This window comes from Camellia sinensis, chromosome 13 (assembly GCF_055761805.1).
Source record: "Camellia sinensis isolate YWXY chromosome 13, ASM5576180v1, whole genome shotgun sequence".
In the NCBI taxonomy this organism is placed as follows: domain Eukaryota; kingdom Viridiplantae; phylum Streptophyta; class Magnoliopsida; order Ericales; family Theaceae; genus Camellia; species Camellia sinensis.
Genome location: NC_138973.1, coordinates 117,310,659 through 117,331,451, shown reverse-complemented (window position 1 = coordinate 117,331,451; position 20,793 = coordinate 117,310,659). Strand labels below are relative to the sequence as shown.

General features: G+C 35.4%; 1 long non-coding RNA gene across 1 annotated transcript; it reads left to right on the top strand.

Annotated features, from left to right (window-relative positions):
• The first annotated feature begins 9,525 nt into the window (after positions 1–9,525).
• On the top strand, positions 9,526–11,029 carry LOC145806401 (uncharacterized). Its single transcript, XR_014349466.1, has 2 exons — positions 9,526–9,798; positions 10,611–11,029. It is a non-coding gene; the product is annotated as an uncharacterized LOC145806401 (long non-coding RNA).
• The last annotated feature ends 9,764 nt before the right edge of the window (positions 11,030–20,793 follow it).

Sequence of the window (20,793 nt, the reverse complement as noted above, 5' to 3'; positions counted from 1 at the left end):
TAGAAACTATAATGTTGTGTTTGGATTCAAAATTGGAAATTTAGTCAAGCCTCTCCATTGGACTTTTGTTTGGTGAAATAGACAATTTAATTTATTTTGTTTCATAAATTCCCAAGGAGGAGGCGCATAATTAAGTAAGGATAAAGTAAAATATTGTTATTTTTTTCTTGGACAATATTGCAGGAGTAACATGTTACTGTGAGATAGAGTAACATGTTATTGTTTACAACAATTTCGACGGTAATAATTTTTTTTTAAGAATTTCATAGTCAACGTGGATCTTATTTGATAGATCTTGATGAGAGAATTCTAAAAATATTAATTTTATTAAAAATCGACATCTAAATCAAAATTATATTATTTTAAAGTTTAATATTTAGTACTAGTGGTATGTGTTGGATTTTTTAAGGAAAAACTATTTCTATTTGTCCATTTTATTATGAGAAAGTTTTCACCAAATTCCCCATTCAAAATTGGGAAATTTGATTATTAATCTCTACGAGTTTCATTTTCTTGTTAAAAGGACCCCCCTCCCAAAAAAAAAAAATTAGTACTTTTAAAACTCACTCATAATTATAAAGTCTTGTATAAAAGACAAAATTTGTTATTTGAATATTTTACTTGACCATTATATCCTCTGTTTCTTCTCTTTCTTTTACGACATCTCTCTATCTTTACCAACTCGATGGTTGTTTATCGTCTCCACCATCTTCTTCGTCTGTCGAAGTCGCTCATGCTCGCCGTCGGCCGACAACCACCATTTTTATCGTCAAACCACCACCCTCTCAAATTTGATATCTACAAAATCATATTTGAGATTAATAACTTCAAATTTAAAATAAAAGAACTTAGATTTGATAGAAAAAGAAAAATCGAGATATTGTAACGAAAAATCAAAAAAAATTTGTTTGTTTGTTCATAAATCTAAAAGTACAATTTGACTATGATTTCTTAATTTAGTATGTACTCTGTTTTTTATAACAGTAAAAATTTACTCTAGTTAACAACATTCTGATCTGCTTAACGACAGTAAAATTTTACTTTGAATCATAATAAATTTTGCTCCGATTCCAAGTACATTTTTATTCTTATTTATTTATTTATTACAAAGTAAAATTTTATTCTGAATCAAAGTAAAATTTATTACGATTCAAAAAAAAAATTTACTCTAAAACAAGCTGCGATGATGGCTTTACAGGAGAGTGCTATGTTATGAACCAAAGTAAAATTTTACTGTTTGAATAACAGAGTATCATGAGAAGAAGATAGAGAGAGTATCATGAGAAGAAGAAAAAGAAAAGAGAGAGTGAGAGAGAACATAAATGGTGAGTAACACATACAAACACAAAGAGAGAGAGAGAAAGCATGAACCATCAAAACTAGAAAGAGATAAAGTGAAGGCTCTCAGATCTGAGGTTTTGCGAATCGTCGCGAACCGTCATTTTTCGGTGATGATGACTGTGAATGATCTCAGATTTGAAGTTGTAGATGCAACAAGTGACGGCGGTGATAAAGACGGTTGAAAAAAAGTTCCATGGTGAGTGGTAGCGGTGCTGGTGAAGACTGGCAGTAGCACTGATAGAAAGCAACAGTGATAAGAGCAAGATAAAGAGAAGAGAGATTGAGATAGCAGAGAGTGATTGTAATATGATATACATACATATATATGAGGGTATTATAATAAAATAAACAAATTTTAAAATATTAAGAGGTTTTGAAAGGATTTATATAATTCTTATCTTTTTTAAGGATAAATTAGACACTAAGGGATCTATCACCAAATCCCTCTTCAAAATTTATTGATGAAACAGGAAAGAAAGATGAAATTACTTATACATATATATATTATTAAAAAAAATATTATTATTATTTTTTTTAATAAGAAACTAAACTAACAAAAAATTGACAAATATATATTTATTTTCTTAACCAACCAAAAAAAGAGAGAAAAGTCTGTTTGGTATTGTTTTTATTTTTTATTAATTTTTTAGGTTTTGAATGTCATTTTCCTGTCATTTTGATTAATGAAAATTTGAGAATACAATGGTGCCGTTTGGTAACACTTAAGTTTTTAATTTTCTGTTTATATTTACAAAAATTAAAAAAACTCAAATAAAAACTTATTTGGTAAATTTTTGATTCATAAATCAGTGGTCTCAGTTTATAAATTTGGCCAAAAAATGTAAACTCAAAAAATGTGTTTTTATTTTGAGTTTTGAGTTTTTTTTTTTTTTTTACCACCCAACACTAACCACCACCCGCCACTATTTTCTACCACCGTCTTCCGCCACCACCACCTATCCCCCACCCCCCACCACCACCTACCACTACCACTCACCACCCACCTGCCACCACCATCCACCTGCCACCCACCAACCACTTGCCACCCACCAACCACCTGTCACCCACTCGCCACCACCACCACCACCCGCCACCACCCACCACCCGCTACTACCATCCACCACCCGCTACTACCATCTACCACCCGCCACCACCACCCCGTTACCTACCTACCACCACCACTCACCACCCACCTGCCACCACCATCCACCACCAGTCACCTGCCACCCACCCGCCACCACCACCCACCACCCACCATAGCATAACCACCACCACCACCACCACCATCACCCACTTGCTACCATCACCCATTACCCACTCGCTACTACCCACCGTCCACCAACGTCACTCATCCATCCACCACCACCACCACCTACCACCTACCCGCCATCCGCCACCCACCTGCTACCACCACCACCACCACCACCACTACCACCCACCACCTACCCGCCATTCGCCACCCACCTGCCACCACCACCACCACCACCACCACCCGCCACTGTCACCCATCCACCCATCATCACCACCCACCACCTACCCGCCACCACCCACCACCACCCGCTATCCGCCACCCACCTGCCGCCACCACCACCACCACCACCCACTTGCGACCACCCACCATCACCACTCGCCACCTACCCGCCACCACCAGCCACCCGTCACCAGCCACCACAACCCGCCACCACTACCACAACCACCTATTCGCTACCACCCACCACCCACCACCACCACTCGCCACCTACCCGCCACCACCACCCACCATCTGCCACTCACCTTCCACCACCACCCGCCACCACCGCCGCCACCACCACCCACTCGCTACCATCAACCACCCGCCACCGTCACCCACCCGCCACCACCCACCACCACTCGCTATCTACCACCCACCGTCACCACTTTCCATCATCGTCTTCCGCCGCCACTTTTCACCACTTGCTATTTCTCACTATTTTTTATATTTTTAATTTTTTTTAAACATTTTGTCAATTACCAAACGCGTTTGTAGTTTATGTTTTTCTAAAAATAAACAAAAATCAGTTTATAAAATTTTTATAAATAGAAACTGAAAACGTAAACGTTACCAAACAAACCCAATGAAATCAGCTTTTGAGAACTCTAAAAATTGGTCAAAACTTTTTCCTGAAACGGGACATTTTTGAAAAAATAAATAAATTCTTAAAACAGTTCTCAAAAACAATTATAACAAACAAGGAACAAGAAGTCATCTAGAGTAAAAAATTTTGACTCCAAGCCAAACAATCGGACCAAACCAAAACCAACCGCACCAACGGAATTTCAAAACCTTCCGTAACGGCACAGTCTCTACTTTAATTACAAACAAGTCCAATAACTTTTAAATATTCACAAAATCATCCCCAAAACAACCAATAAACTTCCAAAGCTATAAAAAATTGAAACCCAAACACATTAAAAAAGTACACTGCGGTATCAAATGCTTTTACCATGTCAGGATCTCCTACCTTTTCTTTTCTATAACTATAACTATAAATGTATATTTATAGATGATATAACTATTTGAACACACAATCAAACCCATCATCAAAACGCTCTCTGTTCATATAGTAGAAAATGGAGATTAAGGTTGGAACCGATGGAGATGGAAATTCAACTTACATTCCGGCGGCCTCTTCAGTCAACCCCCCTCTTCATCGATCAAGAAATGCAAGGTTCGCCGCACAAAAAAAAAAAAAAAAAAACCTTTAAAACCTTGTCTCTGTTTCTTTCGATTGATCACGTTATTCTGCTTCTTTCTTTGTTTTTAGATTATCCCTTTAAACCCTCTCTCTGTTTCTTTCTGTTGATCTCTGTATTTTGCTTCTTGTTGTGTTTTTAAATTATGTATATATATATATATATACCAAAACCCTTTAAACCCTCTTTCTGTTTCTTTCCATTGATCACTGTATTTTGCTTGTTCTTGTGTTTTTACATTATGCATATATATGTAAGAATGTATGTGGGTATTTAATGTGTGTGTTTGTGTGTTTTGATTTTGTGGTTTTATTAGCTGCTCTGTTGGGTAATCGTCCAAACATTCATCGGAGGAGTGAAATTATGGGGAACCCATTAGATATGACTGAGATGATGATTGTCAGAGAAATGGAGAAGAGGAGGATAAGGGAGGAGATTCTCACGGCAGAGCAGCTGTTGCAGTGGCGAGAGTTGGAAGGGGAAGTTGTTAGGGAAATCGTGATGGAAAGAGAGATTTTTATGCAGCAAGGCAGCCAAGGGTTGCCTTTGGCCGCGGATTCTTTGTTGAGGAGGCCGGATGGGCAGGGAATTCTGTTGTTGGGACAACGACATGGGTTTGGGATTGGGGAAAGGCCAGTGACAGGGTTGAGTTGGCAAGAGGGCCGGAGTGATGGGACTTTGTCAATGGTGAGGCGGGAAGGGGGCGGTGCTCTTGGTGGTTCTCTGTTTCAGTGTCAGCTCGAAGTGGCCATGGCCACACATGGGATTGCAATTAAGCCCACCTACGATCTTAGTAATGGACAAGTGCTCCCAATGGCCGTGAATCAAGAATTTGAGGGGGGATTTTGATCCAAACATCGCCTGAACAATTTGGTGCCGTTTAGGACAATGTAACAATTTTTTGGCCAAGGTTTTGATGATTGATTATTAGAGGGCATCTAAATAACTATACTTTGATATAGAGACTTGAAAATTTTAGTAACTGCAACGCGAAATGGGAAGGCCCAATGGCTGTGTAGCATAGTTCCATCAGAGGATCTAATTTTCGAGCTACACATAAAAATACTTTCCTAATTAGTCCCCGAAATGCCCTTTTCAAATATTTCTTTCCCATTCTAATTTTTTTTTCTTCATAAAAAAAAAAATTCTTGTAGTAATGTTGTATTATGTAATCAATTGTGATATCTTTATCTCCCTCAAATTTATTTATGCTTGCTTACATCAATTGGGTTCTTTTAAAAGCCACCCTTGTTAAAGTAGGGGAGGCTTTTTAGGTAACAGAGTATGTTCTAATCTCTTAGTACTCGGTTAATGATTTGTGAGGAGCATTGATGCAGTAAGGAAGGTGAAGATTTGAAAGTTGAAAAGGGGGCAATAGTCTGACATCTTCTTGTATTTTTCAGCTCGTTGAGCTCATGTTGAATTTGAGAAGGTGGAACATGGAGTCAGGTTGAAAGGTATAGAGGTGTTAAAAAGAATTTGGTTGAGCTTGCTGAGTTTGTTTGAAAGCTTTTATTTTTATATGTATTTGTTTTATGTTTCAGGGGTTTGGGAGTTGTTTTTTTTACCAACAACCTTATAATCACTCTGCTAGCTGGGGTTTTATTTGTTTTGTGGTGATAGCAACAGAGTCTTCCCTGTTTCTATGATGTACTTATATTTACTCTAAATAAATTTGTTTTCTAATTTTTTTTTTAAAAGATTTATCTTCTTTTACCTTAACTGTTTTTGAGACCTTCTGTCTGAATATTTGACCAAAATATGAAAATTCATCGTATAGGAGAATTTTGAAGTTCTTCTCCATTTTTGATTCAATCAAATACAATTCTCAATTTTTAAGTCAAGTTGATTTTTTATTCAACTAAAAAACATATGCTTGGATTTGGTTGATTGTACATTTCACAATTATGTGAGAAGAAACTCCGTTTCTCCTTTTGCATTAAACTCTCTCTATTATCTAGTAAGGAAATCCGTTGTATTATTTTTCTTTTTTCTTTTAATTTTTTGGAATGAAAAATATCTGTCGCTTCTTGATTTCTAGAATCTTAAATGAGTTTCAAGTATTGTGGTTGCACCTAATACTTTTATATTGAAATCATTTTATTTTATTTTTACATTTTTGCTTATTAGATTGAGCAAATTAGAAAAATCAGTGTGTGCATCCTCATCTGTGTTTGATGCTTATGTAGTTGGATTTATGTTGAACAATAATGCCAAAAGGAGAGGGCATTAGGGGAAAGCAATACAAAAGTGAACAATAATACCAACAATTCAAATCAGTTGCCTGTGCCCGTCCCAAGTGGCCATATGAAACCAATAACTACATATACTAAGAAGAATATGGTCAGTTGAATAACTATATTAAAATATATTTTATGTATAAAAATTATAAAAAATAACAAATAATCTCAATTGATTAATAACTTCCATATTCACTTGAGCAACTACACCTATGATGTGTTTTGGCCTAATTCCTCTTCACTTTATTTCATAAAGTTTATTGTAAGTTGAAAATTAATCAAAAAGTAGAAGTTAAAAAGCACCCTCAAATTTTAGATAATCAATTTTTTTATGGCTTATTTAATTTATTTTTACCTAATAAGCTATATGAGATGGGTTCATGGAAGCTTACCAGACATGGTGATTTTGTCGGGAAAGTCACCGAAAAAGATGAACTTCACTGGAAAAAATGATTTCATTTGGAACTGGAAAAGAAGAGGCTAGAGATTTGTTGACAATCAAACTAGATTCAAGAAGAAATGGAGAGAAATGGTGGATGGGTGAAAGATCAAAGCAAGCAAGCTAGAGAGAGAGAGAGCATCCCATAGAATTCCACTTTCATTCTTTATTCCAACTTTCCAGATTTTTGCTACTGTGTTGGTTCTTCTATGAAGAGCTATGGGTGAGTGTATATATATGTACGCCCAAAATTGGCTTGATAACCAAACAATTGGCAATTCTGGATTTGGTGATAATTGTGGTGAGGTTCTCCAAACTAGAACTAAGAATGACAGATTTGATCTCATTGCAGCCCTCATGCCCAGTTTCATCAAAGCTGTTAATTGATAAAATTTTTATTCCTTGTCCTGTGAATCTGTACTTTCCTATGAAAATAAGATGTATTTTTTGAAAAAACGAGCAAAGGCATTAGCACCATTACTCATACCAAAATTTCATAGTGACAACTAGAACAATTTTTTGTTAAGTTATAAGGTCCGACCTTGGTTTCAACAATGTCCAACAGGTCAATTTAATTATTAGCTAAGCGTTTATAGATACTATATGTTGTTTAGAGGGGTGATTTATGAAACCTTCCCTTTCTTTTTTCCCTTTCAGAGTCTACAATCTGAAACAACCCTAAGACCTTTGCTAGCTCAGAGGAACCAAATATGACAGAAAGTAATTAGGAGCTGACAAGTTAGTTAACTAGAAAATTGGAAGATCACAAGCTAGTTATACTAATATGGTCTCTGTTCTTTTTAAGTAAATGGTTGCTGACTTAGTTTTAATAAAAAGATATCAAGCTAGCACAAATTGACAGCCAATAGTACTAAATTATAATGCATTTGTTTGTCTCAATTTGGGATTTCTTGAGGAAATTATCACGCTTTTGATTCGATTTGGGATTTCTGTGCTGCTACATGCTTCTAATGGGAAAGCTAAGGAAAAATTGAAGAATTCGAACGATGGTCCTCCTTATGCATTGCAGTTTTAGGGATCATGCATGCTGTTAATCGTGTTTATAATTTTCAATTATCAAACAACAAGAAGATTAAGTTGATGGCTTTGGACATTAATTGAAGTAATTGACTTGTACATTTAAAAGAATAACAAATAATTTCAATTGATTAATAACAGCATCAGATCAGAATCAAAACTTTCGTCAGTTAACATGTTGACAAATTACCTATATAACAACATTCAATAATTACATATAAAATAAGAAGATTATGCCTAGTTGAATAACTATATTAAAATATTTTTTATGTATGAAAATTACAAAAAATAACAAATAATCTCAATTGATTAATAACTTCTATATTCACTTGAGCAACTACACCTATGATGTGTTTTGGCCTAATTCCTCTTCACTTTAACAAGAGCGAACCACAATTTTGAACCCACCCGAAACGACCAAAGTTGTACAATCATTCCTTCGCGCAACCTATTATTCTTCACAACACGATTCCAACTTGTTGTAAGATTGTAAGTTGTACTTACTTTGTTTGATTTTTTAGGCATGTCCCACTTCTTAAGACATATATCAGAATCGTGGTCCGACGGTTCAATTAATTTGGCTTCAATAGGTGTCTTATGATTTCCAGTTCTTGTGTTGAGCAAGTCCTTCTCTTCTTGCGTGAGGAATCCATTATCGATTTGACATAACGGCAAAGATAGACGCCCATGTGTATGGCTAAGGTCTGTACGGTATAATGGCTTTTCAATCACAAAATTCAATTCAGTACCATTCAATCTTTCGATGTAATTCTTGAATTTAGCCGGCAATTCTGGTGGAACTACAGTCACCTTTTCAATCATCCTCCTCTTCTTTGCCGTGCCCTTTTCTACGTCATCACTGTAATCTCCATCATGGCGTGGCTGTTTTGAACAAACTTTCTCAGATTTCTGAACCATCTTCTTGATTTCATCACCATAATCTCTATCAACTGAGAATCTTGCAGGCTTCGATACAAAGGACTGGTCAGGCGGCTTCAATTTCCATCGAATTTTGGTAGGCTTCTTTGTCATTGTTGCCTCAACCTCAGATATCTGATCAACTGGGACTATTACAGAACTTATATTCTTGCAGCACTTGATGTTCTCTCTCATTGATCTTTTCCCCTTTGGGATTATAACAGATTTTCCAAATGGTGATCTTTCTCCATCATCATCATCAACATCAATAACAACAGAACATGAAGAAACAACACCATTCTTCTTCGAGCCCTCTCTGTCGACAGAGACAGAGACAGAGTGAGTACGATCATCATCGTCGTCGTCATCAGAAAGTGGCTTATGGGTTGAGTTGTGTAACTCAGACATAATGAGCCCATATAAATCAACATTACTGTTCCTGATGAACTTCCCTAAGACCTTCAATTTCGTGTCGTTGTCGAGTTCGAGAAGACATTTTCTTGAACGCTCTACTTTCTGATGGTATTTGGCCCAATCAGACCAATTACCATCCTCCACCATCAACATCTCAATAAATTTAGAGAAACTCATGACAGCTCAAATTTGTAATTTGTGGGTTGGAGTAGCTATGGTTATGGGTGTATATATATATAGAGAGAGAGATTTCCTAAACTGGGCCGATCTAGATTTCCTAAACTGGCTTGAACTGAAGCTTCCAAAATCAGATCTTGGAGATTCTAATAGCTGCCAAAATCAGATTTTGAACTGAAGCTTCCAAAATCAGCCATCCCTCCAAAACGACGTCGTTTTTTATTTTGTATTTTTTATTTTTTTTTTGCCCTTCCTTATTCTGCGTTCCCCTTTTGGTTTTTGAACCCTAGCCACTGAGACAGACGAACAGAGAGGAGAGAGAGAGAGGCGATGGAGAGGCATCGGAGTTACGGCGAGGAGAGGCGGCGGTGAGGCGACTGGAGTTGAATTGCTTGGTTTTGTTTTGATGTCAGAAAACCCGTTTTTGTTTGCTGTTAAGTTGCCTGAGTTGATGGCATATGTAAACATTGAAGAGGAGACGTTGTTCCGCTTGCAGTAGAAATTACTTGACTTTCTCAAGTATATACTCTATTCCTTCACATTATACTGAATGCTCTTAAGAAAATTTAATGTTCTGAGTTCTGGAAATTAATAATAATAATAATAATAATAATAATAATAATAATAATTTTGTTGCTCTGTTTTTTTCTATTGTTGATGATGCTGTTTTTTGTTGCCATGAATTATCGTGTTTCTTTAATCTAAAAGAATGCATTAAACATTATATATTAGGCAAAGTGACTTTCCTGCATCCAGAAGAAACTTCAGTATGAGAGCATTGTATACAAATTTGTTGTTTACAATGCAATTCATAGGTTTTAAAGTGAACTTGATCTGAAAAGAAAGCTATGGAATTGAAGTTGGATAGATAAAGTATAATTTTCAGTCTCATTCTATGTTCATAGGAAGATGATTAGTAAAACTATTCATTTAAGCTATGTTTGGATCTTGGATTTGTTAAGGAGAAGAAAATAAATAGGAAATGGAATTACTTGAACATTTATTTTTTATGGGTAATGAAACCAAAAAAAAAAAAAAAAGTATGATTTTTTATTAGAAAGTCTAATATATACCCATTTTCCTCACCCAACCAGAAAATAGGGACTTGATTTTCTTATGTTTACAGAATGAACCATTTAACAAAATTGTTTGTGTTTGTCATCTCAAAAAAAGAAAAAAAAAGGTCATTTCTATTTTCTTGAGTCTACAAATTGGTGAGTTTGACAGTAATGCATCTAAAGGAAAACTTATATTCATAATATACATATGGAAGTGGGTAGTTTCATTTAAATATTTTATAATGCTTAACAAAGCTCTTTGCGATTATGCAGGTTTCTGCAGAAGAATTAGGGCACTTTCTTCCTTTCTGCTTATGACGCCTCTAAAGTTTCCGAAGGGAGTGGCAAGGGGAAAGATAATTGAGCAGCAACTTCTGTTCCACCAACAATGCGATCATACTTGCTACTGTCTCAAGGCAAAAGCATTTTGTAGAATTGCTTGACGGTGCTGCTGGCTTGTCTAATTCTGTTTTGATGATTCAACAAGATAAATACTTCATTTGTTGTTGTAACATTATTGCTTTATAATTTGTTTTAGTTGACATTGATTCAACGCTTTATAGAATGAAGAGAGCTACTTGGTGTATTAGCTAAGTGTTCTATACTTGTTTGTAAGCATTTGGTGAGTTGTTTGTTATGTATGTGTCCAATACATCATGAAGAGAAGTTATCCAAACAGAAGGTTAACAAAATGCTTCAACTTGCAATGTTTTGATTGTTGAAATTGAATCACAGAATCAACATGAGATTGATTGGAGGTAGAATGCATGGATTGGAAGTATAATTTACCTTATATTTAATTAAGTTGAGTTGAGTGACGATTTGTGATCCTGATGCAAGAAATGAGACGATTTGGGAGTGAGGCCTGCACCATCTGTAATTCTAATTCTTTATAATAGAATAAAATTAGAGATTTATTTTCTATATTATATTCACAATGAGAGCCAGGACTGTTTAATAGAAAATGAAGTATTTGTATAGGACTGTTTATAATTTGGAAGAGTTCATGCTAAGATGATAGGCAGACCAATTTCTCTGTGTCTGATAATAGGTTATTTTTGTATTAAGTATCAATAATCATATAATCAAATCATATGAAAACTTCAACTTATTGTATCTTATTTAATCGAGCAGCTGATTCATTTCTATAATAGCCAGTTCAACATAACTGACAAACAAATCAAATGCAAAAACTATAAATCAGTTTATCATCAAACAAAATCTAACCCAAGAATCAAACCATGGTAAGAAATTAAACAATAAATCAGTAAATTAGTTTATCATCAACAAATTTAACCCAATAATCATATATATATATACAAATTTATCATCAACACAAACCCATTTAACATAAATCAGTTTATCATCAAACAAATCTAAAAACCAAGAATCAAACCATGGCAAGAAATCAAACAATAAATCAGATTATCATCAACAAATATAACCCAATAATCATATATATATATACAAAACAACAACAAATCTAATAGAAAATCCAGCCCATTTCAATTTTGACAAAAGGAAGGGGGAACTCAAATTTTGAAAAAAAAAAAAAAAAAAACCTAATCAAAAGGACGTCGTTTTGGCTAGCGCTACAGAAAGGGCCGCAGGAGAGGGCAGCCGAGGATCCGGACTCATTTTAATAATGCTCTGTTTTTTGGTTGCCAAATTGGTGTTTTAGTATACTTGGGACTGAAGTCTCCGAACTGCCTTGAACTGAAGCTTCCAAAATCGGATTTTGGAGATTTTAATAATGCTCTGTTTTTAGGTTACCAAATTGGTGTTTTAGTGTACACTGAATTTGTGTAGTCTATGTGGGGGTGGAACTAGTGAAAAGATGAGGGGAAGTAGAATTATAATTGTAATTGAACACATGGTATTGAATGAGGGGTTCAAACTCTAACACCCTCCCGTCAAAACTTGGGCCGACTTTAAAATAATTAAATAATTGTTAAGACATAAATCAATATAATACAACTAGCTAGTAAAAAATTATAGGGTATTAGTCTAATTTTACACACCTTTACCCACTTTTTAGAAATTTATAGTCATGTTTGGTGCAATTTATTGAGATTGTGTAATTTTTTTTAAATATTGTGAATATATACCGAAATATTTGGTATAACTTTCGCTTACATGTTTTTAGACCAAAAAAAAGAGCTGCCTATTTTTTTTTTTTTTTTTTTTTTTTTTGAGGGGGAGGGCATAACAAGTAAGTGGGTATTTCAAAATTAATTATAAATTAATGATAAAATTAATAAAATATTAATCATGATTAAAATCATTAGTTTTTTCATGAATTTGTAACAATTTTACGAAGCCACCACTGGGTAGTAATTTGCCCTTTTTTTATAAAAAGAAAAAGAAAAAGAAAAAAAAGTATTGAAAAGTTGGGAAATAAATGTTTTAGCTTTTGAATATTAAGAAGTTATAATAAAAAGTTAAACCTAATAAGCTCTATACAATTATTTGAATATTATTCAATGAGCTGACCCATAAAACTTTAAAAGTGGTTTAATTAAAAAAAAACAATAAGAACCTAGACAAGAAACCAATTTACTTTGTTTAGCAGAAATTAAGCAAAATATTCTTTCTTTTTTTTTCTTTTTTTCTTTTTTTTATATATGATTTCATATCAATCAAATAGACTATATTTTTATATTAATTTTTTTGAGGGTCATTAAATGAGACATTTTTAAGGCTCACCCTTATATAAATGAGATCTAAATTTTTGAAAATATGGAATTGAGTTTGGGGGACCATTTCAAATGATTCCATTTTTTTTTTTTTGTAAATACATGCATATAAAAATAAAATTTTGCAAAAAAAAAATTTGGAGGAAATAAAACCGCCCCTCCCCTCTTGATTAAGAGATCAATAAATAGTCATTCTATTCTTGCCTAAAATCATTTCAACAAACCAAACATTACTTAAAAACCTTTCCTGGAGGGAATTAACTGAGAAGAGATTCAGTCATACTATATACATATGAGTCCTTTTCATTCCAATACAAAGAGAGCCTTGCAAAGTTGCAATATGTAGCTACGGACTCATCCGTAGAATCTCTGGTTCAACAGGAAACACCTGTTCTCTTATTATACAAAAAAGAAACCCCATACTATTGCAAGTTTTTTTTTTTTTTCAAATTAGTTTTTTTTTTTTAGTTATGTTAATTGACCTCACACATGTTAGACTGAAGCTGGATTTTTAGACTTTATTTTATTTTATTTTTAATCTTGTGAGATCAGGGGTGCTAAGCAAATTTGCCAATGAATATGACTATTTTCAACTTGCCTCCAAGAGTGAACTCTAGCTTTTACATCGTTCTCTCAATTGCCTTGATAATACTGCTTTATCCCTTTTATTTGAGTGAGCAAGTACTCATTTCTCTCCATACAAAAGAAAGTATATATAAAAAGATCAAATATTAACTATTGTAATGCCAACGCCCTTCACAAGAAAACAAAAGAGTATTTTCTTCACAAATAAAATGTATAAAATTTCAACCTTCAAAGGCATCCAATCTAGCTACTTGACTTCTTCTCTACTCTCAATTGTTCTCGACCAATTTGTACCTTTTCTTCTCCTTCCTCATCTTCAGCTCTGTGTAACGTAACGAGTAATCAATACAAATAACAATCTCATTAAGGCAAAACAACATATATTGACAAAGCCTAGGTTCTCTTTCTCATTTAAAATACTTACCGTATCTGGATTTGAAACCAAAATTGAATATGGGCTTCCCCATGGAGCTACATTAGCACTACAGTTCCGTCTCTTTTCATGAATTTTTCTTGTCATACCCGAATTCTGTGGTTGAACAAGATCTTCTTCAAGTTTTGGAGATTGCATTTTCAATAGATATCTACACCTTGGCCTATAAAAACTGCAATTCATTTGAAAATGAGCAAAAACCCTAGTTATCAATCCCACAATGCCAATTTTGACAAAAATTCAAGCCTATTTGAACTAAGATTATGAGTATTCATACCCGGCTTCTGCCAAAAGGATATCTCTCTTTTGCTTTGAAGTCTGCAATTTTCTTTTTTTTTTTTTTTTTTTATACAAATTCGTATATATGATCAAAACCAATGGTACATGACCACAAATAATGGGATATTCAAGAACATAATGGAGTGATATAGACATCAAACAGTAGAAAACAAGGTTCAAATTCAATATGCAAATTCTTCCATACTGAAATTTTACTGCACATTGACTGAAATCTATCCATATGGGTTGAACAAGGGACAAGATATCATTTACACTAATACTATTTTTATGTTACACTCCAGAACCCGAAGGACATGTATATACAATATGTGACTATTCACAATCCTTGTGGACAACAGTTAGGAGAACTTAAAAAGCACCTCAAATATTTCGGACCACAGACCTTGGAACCTTTTGAAGCATGGCAGTAGCAATCTCACCACCAACATTGCAAGCATGACTAGGCCCACACTATCACAACTAAAATGATCAAGTACTATCAAGCCAAACATTCCTGGAAAAAAAAAAAACAAACAAGTGTAAGCAAAATTAAGTGAAAGGTTACCAACTAAAAATTAATACACAACCAATGTCAAAAATCTAAAATTCAAAAAGGTAGTAGAAAAGCCAGTGATGAATATTGGGGATATGCCAGAAAGAAATCCAAAGGATTGATAACTTGCGTGCCTCGAGTACTGGTATCAGAAATTAGGACAATGAAAAGCTGAGGAGTAACCCCAAAAAATTCAAAATTAATTAGGAAGCTGTGCAAATGTCCCAGTGTTGGGGCTGCAGCCCCCAGCCATCATCTTCTCATAGACTGCATATCCTCGAATGAGAGCATTGTATGTGAAAACATTAGGTTCAAGGCCCTTAAGTAGGTGTTCTTCATACATTTTCCCAGCTTCCTCGATCATTCCAGCAATCCCAAGATTGAGAATTAAGGAATTGTAGGTATAAAGGTTAGAAATAATCCCTCTACTCTGCATCTTATTGAAAAGAGAGAGAGCTTCTTCTATTCTTCTTGATCTCCCAAGACCATTAATCATAAGGTTGTAAGAAATTAAATCAGGATCAATGCCAGTCGACTTTAATTCCTCAAAGTAGTGCACAATATCATCCACTTTCCCCACCAAGCATAGGCAATCTACGAGAATGGTGTATGACTTCAGATCTAGTCTTATTCCCTCTTTAACCATTCTATTAAACAACTCACAAGTAGTTTCCACATCCCCTCCTTTGCCAAATCCATTTATAAGAATATTGTAAATAGTGCAGTTTGGTTTACATCCGTAATTCACCATCTCATCAAAGAAACTCCTCGCTTCATCCAAATTTCCTAGCTTTAAGAGACCATCTATGAGAGGACCATATGTACAAGGAGTGGGATTGAAATCTCCACTGATAAGATCATAGTACAAATCTACAGCTTTCTCTATTCTATTAGACTTAACAAGACCATCAATAACTATATTGTGAGTTATGGTGTTAGGCTTACATCCCTTGCTGAGCAAAAATTTCATCGACCCTCCCAGACTTCCCAAGATCATCAAGCAACAAGTTGTACGTGAAAACATCAGGAGCAAAACCAACAGTTTTCATCTCCTTAAAAAGACCCCAAGCCATTTCAGTGAGATGAACATCAAGAAACCCCACAATCAGAACATAATATGCTTCTAGTGTAGGTTGAATTCCAAAACTGCTGGTAAACTTCACAAAAAGTTTGTGAGCGTCGAGGGCTTTCTTATGCTTGCACATAACCTTAATTAGAGGAATCAATACTGAGTCATTCCTGCAAAGCCCATCAACTATTAATCTTTCAACTAATGAAATGGACTGAATAATTTCAACATCACACAGAATTCCTTCAATTAAATCTCTCCAAAAAGAGTTGTCTCTCTGATTCCTAACCTGTTGAACAAAGCTCTTTGCGATCTTAAATGCATCCTCAATCCGCCCGTCCTTCGCAACACCTAGTAGAAGGGTACACAAAGTTATATTATCAGGATAGAGCATCTTTCTCATCTTTCTCATTCTGCAAAACATTGCCCATGCCTCATCTACCCGATCAGCCTTGTAAAGAGTGTCAATCAAAGAATTGATATTAACCACGTCAGGATCACATCCCCTTTCTATCATCTCAGAGAATAATTGGAATCTGGAGCTAGTCCACTCTTTCTAAGTCCATAGAATATACCTTTTGCCTCCCCAAGCCTACCCATTTCCACTGGACTATACAAAGATGCATTACAAGCAACAATATTAGGAACAATTTCAATATCCCTTCAAGTAAGCCCATGACAATTTCAATATCCCTTCTCTTCCTAGATGCTACCATAAGTGCGGAGTAGGTCTTCAGACTAGGCTTAATCCCTTCTGAAACGACTCTTCTATAAACATCTGCTCAAGTGTAAATGGGGCTTGCCGAATCCCTCCTTTTACATGAAGAGCCTTAAATATGACCAAATAAGTATTCAAATTCCTATAGATAATTTGCTTTTTCATCAAATCAAACACAACAACCATATCACCAACCCTCCTATGAACCAACAAGAGCTCAAGCATGTAATTACATGTTTCGGTAGTGTGATTGATGGGTATTCGTTGAATTGTCTATGAGAAAGAAAATTGCATAGATATCAAGTAGTGAGAGTGTTCTCAACTATCTCAACTATCATTCGTTCGGAACCATATCTTGTGTGCAGTCCAAATAATTTTTAAATGGACGATGCAATCCAAATAAAATATTTATATAAAATTATTTTAGAAATGTTTCCATTAAACTTTTTTTTTTTTTTACAATCCATATATGGTTTTGTGGGTAATGAAATTTGGAAGAGCCTCCGTAGACACTATCAAATGTTTCAATAAATATACTAATTAGATATTATATTATGTTAGTTTCAAGTCAAGAGATTAAACTCATAAATATGTGTTTTATATGGTATATCTATTAGTCCGGGTGGTCGCAGTTCGATTTTGGACGGTTTGTGGATCGGTTTAAACTCGCCCACATATATACGGTTTGGAAAAAATTCAACCCCCAACCGCCCACAATGCGGGTTGCGATTTGTGTAGATAGGGTTCGCAGATGTGCGGGTAGTTTGCGAATTGGACTTTTTTCTTTAAAAATTTGTTTTGTAGCATTTTTTTCCCCATTTTGTAAATATTTATTTTTGGCCATTTTCCCCCCAATTTTCTAAATTGCTCTAGCATTAATAATTAATGAATTAAAACTTATAAAATTAAAAACACAACAAAATCAATTCCTAACACAAACGAATCATTCAAAATCCTAAACTTTTAAATCAAATCATAAACTAACACAAGCACATCTTTCAAAATTCTAAACTAGATCATCAATCTCATTCACTATCTACTATCCAACAATACAATTAAAGTAAAATCATTCAAAATCTTAAGCTTACCTAAAAGTAATTCTTCATTAACTTTTACATACATCCAAAATGCAATAATAAAATAATAACGGTCCAGGTTCTATTATAAAAATGAAAATAAAAATCTAAATCATTCAAAATCTTAAGCTTACCTAAAAGTAACTCTTCATTAACTTTTACATTCATCCAAAATGCAACAATAAAATAATAACGGTCTAGGTTCTATTATAAAAATAAAAAAAAAATCTAAATGCGGGCAGGTTCTTGAGGGTATGGGTTAAACCGGCAATCCGCACGCAACTCACAATCATGTCATATTCCAAACCACATTCGTCCGCATTGTATCTGCGAAACCGCCTATTTGTATGTAGATTGGTTCGAATTGGGCGACTTAGATAACCCTACACCAGCCCTATCTATTAGTATTCCTAACATTACTAATATAATGGGCTTAATCGGTATTTAGGGTGCCTTTGTCACTACCTGCATCCTCTCTGCTAAAGTATTTAGCTTTAGGAAATGGTACTTCTAAATATATCTTTAAAGGTTTTTTCACCATTCTAAAATAAATCAAATTATTTGCGTAGGCATAGTATCTCTTGTTGTGCTCAAAGGCACAACTGATATCCCTTCTCCAACCTTTGGGATGTACCAAGGCTACTTTTTAAACAATTGGCAATGATAGAATTTTCAAGGAACATCACTTCTACATAGGTATAAATGAATTATAAAATATTCAAAAGCAGTGTTAAAATTCAATGTATAAAGAGAAATAGAGAATTGTATAGATATTGATTGTATTATTGATGGATGTGGAATATGTTTACAATGATGCCTATATATAGAAGAGTAGAGTAGGTAGGTGTGTAGTAGGTGGAGTAGGTGGTAGTAGGTGGTAGTGGTATAGGTGTGTAGTAGGTGGAGTAGGTGGAGTAGGTGGAGTAGGTGGTAGTAGGTGGTAGTGGTAGAGTAGGTGGTAGTAGGTGGTAGTGGTAGGTTTTAACAGCCCCCCGCAAACTAAATGAGGAGAGACACAAATCAACTTGAGTTTGGAAAGAGTAACAAAATAAGAAAATACATAAAACAAAAGAGGAAAGGAGACACTGTATGGTCGTGTCAGACCGTTGGTGAAGACACGGTATGGTGGTGTCAGACCGGTGTAGGAACTAACCGGAATCAATGTTGGAACAGTTTATGGGGTCATGTCGGACCGTTGAAAAAGCTAACCGGAATCAATGTCGGGACAGTTTATGGGGTTATGCTGGACCGTTGGAAAAGTCGCACCCTCAAAAGGTGTGCCCAATCTTTCAAAAGGCGTGCCATCAAAAGGCGTGCCCAATCCATAAAAAGGTGTGCCGGACATTATGGCGATGCGCGTGACTACCTTGGCTTGCGCGCCCATGTTGTCGGCTAGCGCCGAGCGGCGCACGATGCGCGTGTCTGCCTTGGCTATTTAACCAAGACGGAGGCTGAGGCAGAGGCTGAGACAAAAACCTGCTAAAAAACCTCTGAAAAACTCTTCGTTTGCTGAGAGAGATACTCTGTAACACTCTTCGTTTTCTGAGAGAGATACTCTGTAACACTCTGTTGCCCAGAAAATGGCCTCTTCTTCCCGTGGTCTGCTCACTCTCTTTCCAGACCTCAACGAGTCCACAAGAGAGATAACTGGTGCGGTTGCCCGTGAACCTCAACCAAGCGCCCCTGAGTTTGCTCCGTTGACCTTTCCTATGCGGTCTGTGGAGCAAAGAATGGCAGCGCAATCATATATTAAGGCGAATCAGTATGCATTGAAGTCATGTGTGGAGACGATGACTGCAGTCACAAACTTGTCGCACCGGCTTCAGAGTAGGACAAATGAGGTGCAGCAGTTAAACGCCCAACTGGCTCTGCTCCAGCGCATGTATAAGGATGCGCGAGCAGAAATATGTGTACTAAAGGCGGAAAACAAGGAGCTGAAGCGGAAGGCTACCGTGATGTTCCGATTTGGAGGTCCGCCATATGCTGCGATGGAGGAGCAAGGAGGAGTGAACGGGCTCGGCGGCGTGGGAAACACGGAGGCAACACCGTCAAGGGCCGTCCAGGATGGAGGCAAGAAGAAGAGACCGGCGGAAAAGTAGAGGAAGGGAAACGAAAAATGTGTGGTTGTTTGATTGTTTGTTTGTTTGTTTTTTTTTTTTTTGTGTGTGTGTGTGTGTGTGTGTGTTGGTGTAGAAATGTGATCGGGGTTGATCCCTGTCATGAATAAAACGAGATTTGGTTTTTTTTTTTTTTTTGTTGTGTGCAAATCGTATGGCAGGAATGACAGAATACGGAGCAGAAATAATAATGGAAAAAAAAAAGATTAAAAATAAAGTGAAAGAAAAATAAAAAATAAAAAAAAAGAAAGAAATAATAATAATAGGTTTGAAATCAAAACGAGAGAGAGAGGGAAAAAGGAGATTGGTTCACGTGGGTTTCTTGGCCCACAGTTTTGTTAAAACCTGCAATGGTTTTTTTTTTTTTTTGTGTGCAAATCGTATGGCAGGAATGACAGAATACGGAGCAGAAATAATAATGGAAAAAAAAGAGATTAAAAATAAAGTGAAAGAAAAATAAAAAATAAAAAAAAAGAAAGAAATAATAATAATAGGTTTGAAATCAAAACGAGAGAGAGAGGGAAAAAGGAGATTGGTTCACGTGGGTTTCTTGGCCCACGGTTTTGTTAAAACCTGCAATGGCTTTTTTTTTTTTTTTTTTTTTTTTTTTTTTTTTTAAAGAAAAGATAAAAAGTTGGGCGGTGGAAAGAAGAAAAAGAAAAAAAAAATATATATATATATATATATATAAGATAAAGAGGGTTTGGACGGTGGAAAATGTGATGATGGTTTTGGGTGGAGAATATTTTAGAATAGAAAAGGTTGTATAATATATTTCTCTCTTTCCTGAACCATTTTTCTCTCGTCCCAAACAACAAAAGATGCCAGCTTGTATCCATACGTCAAGACCAGACACCACTCAATCAAACCCACGTTCCTGCGATCCATCACCCAAATTCAACCAAAAAACCATCCAAACCCGCACAGCCG